A 10,109-nucleotide genomic window follows, 5' to 3' on the forward strand; every position below is an offset into this window, starting at 1 on the left:
CACCATATGGTCTCAATCTCTTGACGTTGTGATCTGCCCGCCTTGGCCTCCCAAAGTGCTGGGATGACAGGCATGAGCCACCATGCCTGGCATTCTCTTGATATTTAAACTTTTAAGTCAGTCCAGAGAAATACGATAAATATCAACAGTAAGTATGGTGTTGAGGCAGAAGTAGGACCAAATTTTTTCATATGTTATTCAGTTGATAACAATATGACCTGGGTAGTAATTTCCTATGTTTCTACTTATACACAAATACAAAAAAGTAAAACAGAGATACTGCTAAATAAAGGATACATTAAGTTCTTAATAGTAACTCAATAAACTGGAACATTGTCAAAAAGCACCTAGTGAACTTTTTCAGTGTTTTTTTCTATTATCCAATAAGTGAATTAGGCTATTCCTTTCCAATTTCCCAAGCACTTTTTGTCCCAATCACCATTTCTGTGTTAGAAGAAAAAGTAACAAATCAAGTAACAAAACTAAACAAGCAAAAAAAAAAAAACACAACTACAGTATCTGCAAAAGTTTTGTAGAAGACTGAAACTGTTGAGTATAAGCATCTCGTATTCTATTATCATTAGTTAACTGAAGAGTTTGTTAAAGACATACATTTCATAAAAAAAGTTAGTTTGAAGTTATTGACCAGTATGTACCATTCCTAAGTATTAGTAACCAAATTCATGACAATAAAGAGCTATCTAACAAGAAAAATTAGTGACTACCAGCACCATCAACAAGACTTTGTCTTTACAATTCATTACCACTTACCATGCATTGTAATGTCTAGGATTGACTCTGATAGCATTTCAAAAACAAGCTAACGGTTTGTCCAATTCTTCAGTTAAGACAAACTCTCGCCCTAATAAAGTATAGGCATAAGCATAATTTGGATCCACTTGGATAACTCTCTGGAAGAATTTAATTGCAATATCGTGTTCCCGTTGCAGACTGAAACAGTTCCCTGCAGCACACCAGGCCTCTGGAGAATTTTTATCCATGTCTGTTAAGTCTTTTGACAGAAATGAAAGAGCGACATCTTTTTCAAGATGCCAAAGTGTTGTAGAGTAGATTTCCATGCCTTCGAATCTATAATTCTCAATCCTTCTAACCTCTGAGAATATTCTTTCAGCTTGCATGTACTCTGAAAGTTCAAAATAGGACCTTCCAATTTGGCACATTACCCAACCAGTATTGTAGTGGTGAGAAGGTAGATGGCTCAAAATATTTATAGCTTCTTTGCAGTGGTATGAACATAAAGCTAAATAACCTTTCCCCCTTTCATGAAGAAGGCTCATCAAGCCTTCAGCTGCTGCTTTTTGTAGATTAAAAGCCTGAATCTGAGGTGTGATTGTGGATATTTCCTCTTCTGAATTGATGGAAGAGTCCAATTTTGTAATTTCCAGGTTTTCATTTATAGTAGATTGAGTTATTCCTCCTTTATTAGATTTACTTTTTTTTTTCTCTTTGGGATTTTAGGTGGAAACTTCATTTTTAATTTCTTCCTATTCTCCTTGGTTGTAGAACTGTCACTAGTAAAGAATCATGAACTTCTTCGATGCAGTGCATTTGGGGGAGATGTCATAGTGGGGCTCATTACCTGAGGTGTTTAATTCACTCTGTTTAATTCAGTTGTGTCCTGGGGTGTTTCCATAAGAATGGTCTCAGGCTGTCTGTGACATAAACTGTGATTAGGTACTTGTGTTGTGCAAGAGTTGGGCAGACAGTTGCTAAAGTTCTGTAAAGATGTGAATTTAAATGTTTGTCCAGGATCTGGCTTTTCACCTATTTCATGTAACGATTCAAAGGGATACCAGAGGAAATGATTTAAACTAAGTCTCTTTTGGTAACATTCTTATCCTTTAGCAAGCTGATCTGTCTTGCAATATACACGTCCCGACAATGGAAGGGGAAAACAAACTGAATCACCAAACTCAGTAACAATATCATCATGGCTTTTCTGCTTATTAAACACTCCACCAGTTAAGATTTGTTCCCAGTCTGCAAGCTTACTGAGATCAACACAACATTTTGCAAGCAGGTATTTGCATTGCGGTGTAGGACAACTATGTCTTTTGAAGAGTCTATATGCTTTATAAGCCTTTCCTGGGAGGTAAGAACACGTCGCCGTTAAAAACAAAGCTTCTTCTGAGTGTACTTCTGCATAAAGGCGTTCTGTGAGGAAAACCCCATCTCGGTAAGCATAGTGGTTTAGTGCTTGCCATATAGCAGCCTGGACGGGTTCCTGCAGCACTGTCATCCTCGAGGCAAAGGCCCAATTTCTGCAGTGGCTCAGGAAACCCTCACACCACGCATACCCCTCCCCCCTGTAGCAGCTCCGGCCCTGCCAGCCTAGGCTCATTTAAATTCACCAGTTACCGGGGGATGGGGGTGGCCAAGCCAGAATGACTTCTTTATCCTGCTGACTCTGGAAAGCCTGGCCTCTTGTGATCCATTCCAAAGCGAAAGTCACCTCATGTTTGGGAAACAGATCCACTCCCAAGTTCAGTGGAGGGTTGTGGCATGTAGGACGAAGGACTCTCTTCCATTTGATTTGGTCTGCACAGCAGGGCCTAGGGCTGGAGTCCTCTCTGTGAGGACCGCTGACTCCCTCTACCTTGGGTTCCATTGGCCCCACCCTGGGACATGGGCCTTGGCAGATTCTGGCCCTTCCTGGCCCTTAAGTTGCTGTCAGAAACCCCATCTCGTGTTCGGATGCCCTGAATAACTGTGGCTCGAGCCTCTCTGTAAACATTGGAAATCTCTCCTCTACACATGGTCACCTAAAACCCCAGGAGCTTGGGACAAACATCTGCCATCACCTCACTGCTTTCTGGAGAGAATGCTGAGAGTCTCTTGCCAACTCTCTCTTGACTTGAGTTCTTCAAGGGTGTGTGGTTAAGACGTAGTGAGACCAGATGTATTAACTCAGGCCGGGTGCTGGTGGCTCACGCCTTTAACCCCAACATTTTGGGAGGCCGAGTCTGTAGGATCCCTTGAGGAATAGCCTAACCCTGGGGAGGTTGAGGCTGCAGTGTGTGAGCCATAATGGTGTAATTTGGATCCAGCAGTTTTCTAAACACTCATTTTGTAGAATCTGCAAAGAGATATTTCTGAGCCCATTGAGGCCTATGGTTAAAAGGGAAATATTTTCAAATAAAAAGAAAACAGAAGATTTCTGAGAAACTTCTTTTTGATGTGTGTATTCATCTCACAGTGTTGAAACTTTTTTTTATTGAGCAGTTTGGAAACAGTCTTTTTGTAAATTCTGCAAAGGGATATTTCTTAGCCATTTGAGACCTAAGGTGAAAAAGAGATATCTTCACATAAAAACTAGACAGAAGCATTCTGAGAAAGTTCTTTGTGATGTGTGCATTCATCTCACAGAGTTGAACTTTTCTTTGGTTTGAGCAGTTTGGAAACAGTTTTTTTTTAAATATGCAAATGGATATTTGTGAGCCCTTCACAGCCTATGATGAAACAGGAAATACCTTGACATAAAAACTAGACAGAATCTTTCTGAGAAAATGCTTTGCAATGTGTGCTTTCATCTCACAGAGTTGAACTTTTCTTTTGATTGAGCAGTTTAAAAACAGTCTTTCTGTAGAATCCACAAACGGATATTTGCAGAGCTTTTAGGCCTATGGTGAAAACGGAAATATTTTCACAAAAACACTAAAAAGAAGCTTTCTGAGAATCTTCTTTGTGATGCCTGGATTCATATCACAGAGCAGAACCTTTCTTTTGATTGAGCAGATTGGAAACAGTATTTTTGTACAATCTGCAAATGGATATTTCTGAGCCGTTTGATGCCTGTAGTGAAAAAGAATTATCTTCACATAAAAACTAGACAGAATCATTCCGAGAAACTTCTTCCTGATGGGTGCATTCATCTCACAGAGTTGAACCTTTCTTTTCATGGAGCAGTTTGGAAAAAGTCTTTTTGTAGTATCTGCAGAGGGATATTTGTGAATGGTGTAAGGACTATGGTGAAAAAGGAAATATCTTCACATAAAAACTAGACAGAAGCATTCTGAGAAACTTCTTTTTTATGTGTGCATTCATCTCACACAGATGAATCTTTCTTTTCATTGAGCAGTATGGAAAGAGTCTTTTGGTTCTACCTGTAAACGGATATTTCTGAGCAGTTTGAGGCCTATGGTGAAAAAGTAATAACTTCACATAAAAACAAGACAGAAGCATTCTGATAAACTAATTTTTTATGTGTGCATTCATCTCACAGAATTGAACCTTTCCTTTGATGAAGCAGTTTGGAAAGAGTTTTTTGTAGAATCTGAAAAGGGATAGTTGTGATCCCTTTGAGGCCTAAGGTGAAATAGGAAATATCTTCACATAAAAACTAGACAGAAACTTTCTGAGAAACTTCTTTGTGACGTGGGCTTTCATCTCAAAGATTTGAACCTTTATTTTGATTGAGCAGTTTGGAAAGACTCTTTTTCTAGTATCTGCAGAGGGCTATTAATGAGCAGACTGAGGCCTATAGTGAAAAAGGAAATGGCTTCTCAAAAAAACTAGACAGAAGTATTAGGAGAGACTTCTATGTAATGTGTGCATTCATATCACCAAGTTAAATCTTTCTTTTGATTGAGCTGTTTGGAAACACTCTTTTTTGTAGCATCTGCAAGGGTATACTTCTGAGCCCTTTGAGGCCTATTTTGAAATATGAAATATCTTCACATATAAACTAGACAGAAGGTTTCTAAGAAACTTCTTTGTGATGTTTGCTTTCACCTCACAGAGTTGAACCTTTCTTTTGATTGAGCAGATTGGAAACACTCTTTTTGTAGAATCTGCAAGTGGATATTTGGAGTGCTTTGAGGCCCATGGTGAAAAAGGAAATATCTTCACAAAAAACTAAACAGAAGTTTTCTAAGAAACTTCTTTGGGATGTGTGCATTCACCCCACACATTTGAACCATTCTTTTGATTGCTATGGTGAAAAAGGAAACTTCTTCACATAAAACTATACAAAAGCATTCTGAGAATCTTCTTTGTGATGTGTGCTTTCATCTCACACAGTTTAAACTTTCTTTTCATTCTGCAGTTTAGAAACAGTCTTTTTGTAGAATCTGCAAAGAGATGTTTGTGAGCAGTTTGAGGCCTATGGTGAAAAAGGAAATACCTTCACATAAAAACCAGACAGAAGTTTTTTGAGAAACTTCTTTGTGATGTTTGCATTCATCTCCCAGAGTTGAATCTTCCTTTTCATTGAGCTGCTTAGAAACAGTCTTTTTGCACAATCTGTAAAGGGATATTTCTGAGTGGTTTGAGGCCTATGGTGAAAAAGAAATATCTTCACATAAAAATCAGACAGAAGCATTCCGGGAAACTTCTCTGTGATGCGTGCATTAATCCCACAGATTTGAAACTTTCGTTTCATTCAGTAGTTCAGAAAGAGTCTTTTCATAGAATCTGCAAAGGGATATTTCTGAGCCCTTTGTGACCTATGGTGAAATAGGAAATTTCTTCACATAAAAACTAGACAGAAGATTTTTGAGAAATTTCTTTGTGATGCTTGCAAACCTTCTTTTTGATTGAGCAGTTTGGAAACAGTCGTTTTGTAGAATCTGCAAAGGGATATTTCTGAGCCCTTTGAGTCTTATAGTGAAATAGAAAATGTCTTCACATAATAACTAGACAGAAGCCTTCCGAGAAACTTCTTTGCGATGTGTGCTTTCATTTCACAGAGTTGAACGTTTCCTTTGATTGAGCAGTTTGGAAACACTCTTTTTGTAGAATCGGTAAATGGATATTTGGAGTACTTTGAGGCATAAGGTGAAAAAGGAAGTATCTGTACCTAAAAACTAGAGAGCAACTTTCTGAGAAACTTCTTTGTGATGCATGCTTTCATCTCACAGATTTGAACATTTCTTTTCATTGAGCAGTTTGGGAACAAGTCATTGTATAGAATCTGCAAAGGTATATTTGTGAGCGGTTTGATGCCTATGCTGAAAAACTAAATATTCAATTAAAAACCAGACAGAAGCTTTTAGAGATAATTTTTTGTGATGTTTGCATTCATATCAAAGAGTTGAACCTTTCTGTTCATTGAAGAGTTTGGAAACATTATTTTTGTGCAATCTGCAAAGGAATATTTCTGAGTGGTTTCAGGCCTGTGGTGAAAAAGAAATATCTTCACATAAAAACTAGGCAGAAGCATTCTGAGAAACTTCTTTTTTATCTGTGCATTCACCTCACAGAGTTGATCCTTTCTTTTCATTGAGCAGTTTGGAAACAGTCTTCTTGTAGTATCTGCAAAGGGATATTTTTGATCCCCTTTAGGCCTATGGAGAAATAGGAAATATCTTCACATAAATACTAGACAGAATCTTTGTGAGAAACTTCTTTGTGATGTGTGCTTTCATCCTACACAGTTGAACCTTTCTTTTGATTGATCACTTTGGAAACAGTCTTTTTGAAGAGTCTACAAATGGATATTTGGATAGCTTTGAGGCCTAAGGTCAAAAAGGAAATATATTCACATAAAAACTAGACAGAAGCATTTTGAGAAACTTCTTTGTGATGTGAGCTTTCATTTCAGAGAGTTGAATCTTTCTTTTGTTTGAGCAGTTTGGAAATAATCTTTTTGTAAAATCTGCAAAGGGATATTTCTGAGCCATTTGAGGTCTATGGTGAAAACGAAATATCTGTACATAAAAATAGACAGAAGCATTCTGAAAAACTGCTTTTTGATGTGTCCATTCATGTCACAGAGTTGAACCTTTCTTTTGATTGAGCAGTTTGGAAACAGTCGTTTTGTAGAATCTGCAAAGAGATATTTGTGAGCTCTTTATGGCCTGTGATGAAATACGAAATATCTCCACATAAAAACTAGACAGACGATTTCTGAGAAACTTCTTTGTGATGTGTGCTTTCTTCTCACAGTACTGAACCTTTCTTTTGATTGAGCAGTTTGGAAAGTCTTTTTGTAGAATCTGCTAATGGATATTTGGAGCTATTTGAGGCCCATGGTGAAAAAGGAAGAATCTTCACATAAAAACTAGACAGAAGATTTCTGAGAAACTTCTTTGTGATGTGTGAATTCATGTCACAGAATTCAACCTTTCTTTCGATTGAACAGTTTGGAAACAGTCTTTTGTAGAAGCTGCAAAGGGAAATTTCTTAGCCTTTCGTGGCTTATTGTGAAAAAGAAATATCTTCACATAAAAACCAGATAGAAGCCTTCTGAGAAACTTCTTTGTGATGTGCCCATTCATCTCACAGAGTTAAACCTTTCTTTTGATTTAGCAGTTTGGAACATGTATTTTCTTAGAATCTGCAAATGGATATTTGTGAGCCCATTATGGCCTATGTTGAAATATGAAATATCTTCACATAAAAACTAGATAGAAGCTTTCTGAGAAACTTCTTTGTGATGTGCACTTTCCTCTCACAGAGTTGAACCTTTCTTTTTATGGGGCAGTTTGGAAACAGTCTTTTTGTAGAATCTGCAAATGGACATTTGGAGCGTTTTGAGGCCTATAGTGGAAAAGGAAATATCTTCACATAAAAACTAGACAGTAGCTTTTTGAGAAAACTATTTGTGACATTTCCATTCATCTCTAATAGTTGACCATTTCTTTTCATTGAGCAGTTTGGAAACAGTCTTTTTGTACAAACTACAAAGGGATATTTCAGAGTGGTTTGAGGCCAATGGTGAAAAATAAATATCTTCACATCAAAACTAGACAGAAGCACTTTGAGAAACTTATTTGTGATGTGTGCATTCATCTCACAAATTTGAACGTTTCTTTTGATTTAGCAATTTGGAGAAAGTCTCTTGGAAGTATAAGCGGAGTTATATTTGTGAGCAGTTTAAGGCCTATTGTGCAAAAGGAAATACCTTCATATAAAAAGTAAACAGAAGCTTTTTGAGAAACTTCTTTGTGATGTGTGCTTTCGTCTCACAAAGTTTCACCTTTCTTTTGATTGAGAAGTTTGGAAACATTCTTTTTGTAGAATCTGCAAATGGATATTTGGAACAATTTGAGTCCTGAGTGAAAAAGGGAATATGTTCACATAAAAACTAGACAGAAGAATTCTGAGAAACTTCTTTGTGATGAGTCCGTTCATCTCACAGAGTTGAAATTTTCTTTGATGGATCAGTTTGGAAACAGTCTTTTTGTAGTATCTGCAGAGGGATATTTTTGAGCGGTTTAAAGACTATAGTGAAAAAGGAAATATCTTCACATAATAACTAGACAGAAGCATTTTGGGAAACTTCTTTGTGATGTGAGCATTCATCTCACAATGTTGAAGGTTTCTTTTGATTTAGCAATTTGGAGAAAGTCTCTTGGAAGTATAAGCGGAGTTATATTTGTGAGCAGTTTAAGGCCTATGGTGCCAAAGGAAATACCTTCATATAAAAAGTAGACAGAAGCTTTCTGAGAAACTTCTTTGTGATGTGTGTTTTCATCTCACAGAGTTGCGCCTATCTTTTGATTGAGCAGTTTGGAAATATTCTTTTTGTAGGACCTGCAAGTGGATATTTGGAGCAATTTGAGTCCTACAGTGAAAAAGGAAATATGTTCACAAGAAAACTAGACAGAAGAATTCTGAGAAACTTCTTTGTGATGAGTCCATTCGTCTCACAGGGTTGAAACTTTCTTTGATGGACCAGTTTGGAAACAGTCTTTTTGTAGTATCTGCAGAGGGATATTTTTGAGCGGTTTAAAGACTATGGTGAAAAAGGAAATATCTTCACATAATAACTAGACAGAAGTATTCTGAGAAACTTCTTTGTGATGTGTGCATTCATCTCACAGAGTTGAACCTTTCTTTTGATTGAGCACTTTGGAAACAGTCTTTTTGTGGAACCTTCAAAGGAATATTTGTGAGCCCTTTATGGCCTCAGGTGAAATGGAAATATCTTCACATACAAACTAGAGAAAAGCTGTCTGAGTAACTTCTTTGTTATGTGTGCTTTCATCTCAGAGAGTTAAGAATTTGTTTTGATTGATCAGTTTGGAAACAGTCTTTTTGTAGAATCTGCAAATGGATATTTGGATCACTTTGAGGCCTATGTTGAGAAAGGAAATATCTTCACATAAAAACAAGACAGAAGATTTCTGAGAAACTTCTTTGTTATATGTGCATTCATCTCACAGGGTTGAATCTTTCTTTTGATTGAGCAGTTTGGAAACAGTCTTTTTGTAGAATCTACAAAGGGATATTTCTGAACGGTTTTATGCCTATGGTGAAAAAGAAATATCTTCACATAAAAACTAGACAGAAGCATTATGAGAAATTAATTTATTATTTGTGCATTCGTCTCACAGAGTTGAAACTTTCTTTTCATGGAGCAGTTCAAAAACTGTCCTTTTGTAGAGTCTGCAAAGGGATATTTGTGAGCCCTTTGAGGCTTATATTGAAATAGAAAATATCTTCACAAAACAAGTAGACAGAAGCATTATGGGAAACTTCTTTGTGATGTGTGTTTTCATCTCTCAGATTTGAATCTCTCTTTTCACTGAACAGTTTGGAAACTCTCTTTTTGTAGATTCTGCAAAAGGATATTTGGAGGGCTTTGAGGCCTATGGTGAAAAAGGAAATATTTTCACTTAAAACTAAACAGAAGCTTTCTGAAAAACTTCTTTGTGATGTGCGTATTCATGTCACAGAGTTGAACCTTTCTTTTCATTGAGCAGTTTGGAAACCATCTTTTCGTACAATCTGCAAAGGGATATTTCTGAGTGGTTTGAGGTCTATGGTGAAAAATAAATATCTTAGCATAAAAACTACACAGAGGCATTCTGAGAAACTTCTTTTTCATGTGTGCATTCATCTCCCAGAGTTGAATATTTCTTTTCATTGAGAAGTTAAGAAACAGTCTTTCTGTAGAATCTGCGAAAGGATATATGTGAGCCCATTGAGGGCCATGGTGAAATAGGAAATATCTTCACAGAAAAACTAGACAGAAGCATCCTGAGAAACTACTTTGTGATGTTTGCATTCATCTCACAGAATTGAAACTTTCTTTTGATTGATCCGTTTGGAAACAGTCTTTTTGAAGAATCTGCAAATGGATATTTGGAGCGCTTTGTGGCTTGCGGTGAAAAACTAAATATCTTCACATAAAATCTAGTGAG

General features: G+C 36.9%; 1 pseudogene; it reads right to left on the bottom strand.

Moving 5' to 3' along the window:
* Positions 1 to 1,595: 1,595 nt before the first annotated feature.
* On the bottom strand, positions 1,596 to 2,262 carry LOC134759659 (cell division cycle protein 27 homolog; annotated as a pseudogene).
* Positions 2,263 to 10,109: the final 7,847 nt, after the last annotated feature.

The sequence above is a fragment of the Pongo abelii genome, chromosome 12 (assembly GCF_028885655.2).
Source record: "Pongo abelii isolate AG06213 chromosome 12, NHGRI_mPonAbe1-v2.0_pri, whole genome shotgun sequence".
NCBI classification, from domain to species: Eukaryota; Metazoa; Chordata; class Mammalia; order Primates; family Hominidae; genus Pongo; species Pongo abelii.